We start from the raw sequence: 2,619 nt of genomic DNA, 5'->3' as shown, positions 1-2,619 counted from the left end.
TTCCCCCCGACCGATCTCAAGCGCCTCCATGAATTGGCGGACAAGCTGCTTGTGGGCAGCTTGCCGCCGTCGGCACTTGATTGCCTCAAGCGTTCGGTCGGGGAACATCCTGATGAGCTCTTGATTTACAAAGAAGAACCGGGCGTCCCTCTCGAGGAACAGTTCGGCCTCTGCCTTGGCGAGCGACAGGACTTCTTCCTCCGTCCACCTCGCGCGATGCCTCTCCGTGACGATCTCCGCGTTGGCGGCCGCAAGATGTTGGCGGCGGCGATGGACCCCGAGACCGTTCTTGGTTGTAAAGCTGCGGTGGCACTCACTACAGGTATACATAGCTGCAAAAGTTACAAGATTTTCGGCACGACCGGTTGGCCGGCTAGGTGCTGGGGGAGTTGGGGTGGCACCTTCAGCGGAAGGGCCACCACTTATTCTCTGCTTACTGCCCCCAACTAAAAAAGGGATAGTGCGAGGGGGGGCTGGTAACCCCCCCAAGCCCCTGGTGCGGTCTTCCACTCTGCGAAATCAGCGGGCCCACGAGAAGGGGAGAAGACCGCAGGAGAGGAGAGGCTAAGAGGGCTAGGCCCATGTATTGCGCATCACTCTCCCTGTAACTATAACCCAAGGAAGGCACCTCGCAGCAGCAGCACGACTACATCAAGACCGCACTTCGAGAAGCCAAGTCCGGATGCAGCCACACCGCCGCCACTTGGCCACCTTAAGAGAGTCATAGTTACTCCCGCGGGAGTAACTATGACTCTCTTAAGGTGGCCAAGTGGCGGCGGTGTGGCTGCATCCGGACTTGGCTTCTCGAAGTGCGGTCTTGATGTAGTCGTGCTGCTGCTGCGAGGTGCCTTCCTTGGGTTATAGTTACAGGGAGAGTGATGCGCAATACATGGGCCTAGCCCTCTTAGCCTCTCCTCTCCTGCGGTCTTCTCCCCTTCTCGTGGGCCCGCTGATTTCGCAGAGTGGAAGACCGCACCAGGGGCTTGGGGGGGTTACCAGCCCCCCCTCGCACTATCCCTTTTTTAGTTGGGGGCAGTAAGCAGAGAATAAGTGGTGGCCCTTCCGCTGAAGGTGCCACCCCAACTCCCCCAGCACCTAGCCGGCCAACCGGTCGTGCCGAAAATCTTGTAACTTTTGCAGCTATGTATACCTGTAGTGAGTGCCACCGCAGCTTTACAACCAAGAACGGTCTCGGGGTCCATCGCCGCCGCCAACATCTTGCGGCCGCCAACGCGGAGATCGTCACGGAGAGGCATCGCGCGAGGTGGACGGAGGAAGAAGTCCTGTCGCTCGCCAAGGCAGAGGCCGAACTGTTCCTCGAGAGGGACGCCCGGTTCTTCTTTGTAAATCAAGAGCTCATCAGGATGTTCCCCGACCGAACGCTTGAGGCAATCAAGTGCCGACGGCGGCAAGCTGCCCACAAGCAGCTTGTCCGCCAATTCATGGAGGCGCTTGAGATCGGTCGGGGGGAAGAGCCGGCGTCCCGCCGGGGAGCGGCGAGCCCGCTGCCTGACGCGGGCGAGGCCGCTGCGCCGCCCGTCGACGCAGCCGAGGACTTCGCGGCCGACACCACCGGGCCGCCGCCGGAGGGGCCGACTGACGCCGCCATCTGGGAGCATCTGGCGGGGCTACCCGCTTCCGCCCAGCGTTTCTCTGCCCTGGATCGTGTCATCGGTCTGGGGCGGGGCACGCCGCCCGATGTCATCCTGGGCATGCTCCCGGATGCCCTTGCGTCGGTCGGGTCCAGAGGGGAGAGATCGATCACCAGGACACAGCGGCCGCGCCAACCATCGAAGCGGCCGCCTGCCGCGCCGCCGACGCAGAAGCGCAAGCGGCGCCGCTGGGAGTACGCGAGAACGCAGGATGCCTTCCGACGGTCGCGTGCGCGTTGCGTGCGCGGCCTCTTGGATGGCACCCTGCTCCAGCCGCCACCTGCCATCCCTGGTCTGCTGGACTTCTGGGCGGACCTCTTCACCAAGAAGCCCATCTCCACCGCGGGCTTCATTCGTGACCGCCTCCTCCCGCACTCAGAGCCTGTCGCTCTCGAGTGCATATGGGGGCCGGTCACACATGAGGAGGTCGCCGCCGCGTTGCCGCCCAGGGGATCAGCAGCCGGGCCGGACGGCCTTACCCCAGCGGAGTTGCGGCGTCTGCCGCACGAAGTCCTGGTGAAAGTGATGAATCTCTTCCTTCTGGCCCGCGCCCTTCCGGAACGCCTGCTTCGCGCGCGGACGTCCCTTCTCCCGAAAACGGCTGCACCAACATCCCCCGCTGACTTTCGCCCCATTACGGTCTGCTCGGTGTTGGCGCGGACCTTTCACAAGGTTCTCGCGTCACGCCTGATGCGCGCTTGTGCTGTGGACGAACGTCAGCGGGCATTCATCCCTCGGGATGGGATGTTGGAAAATACCTTCATCTTGGACACTGCTCTCACCGACGCAGTTCGCTCCTGCCGCTCTGTCTTTGTGGCATCGATCGACGTATCTAAGGCATTCGATTCGGTAGATCATGCTGCCCTTCGCCCCGTGCTGAAGGCGCATGGCCTGCCGGATTGCTTTGTCGAGTATGTCGAGCGGTGCTACGAGGGCAGCACGACAGTGATAGCGGACGGCGCCGGCG

This window comes from Schistocerca serialis, unplaced genomic scaffold (assembly GCF_023864345.2).
Source record: "Schistocerca serialis cubense isolate TAMUIC-IGC-003099 unplaced genomic scaffold, iqSchSeri2.2 HiC_scaffold_1163, whole genome shotgun sequence".
Classification (NCBI taxonomy): Eukaryota; Metazoa; Arthropoda; class Insecta; order Orthoptera; family Acrididae; genus Schistocerca; species Schistocerca serialis.
Note: the sequence above shows the minus strand (reverse complement) of the source record.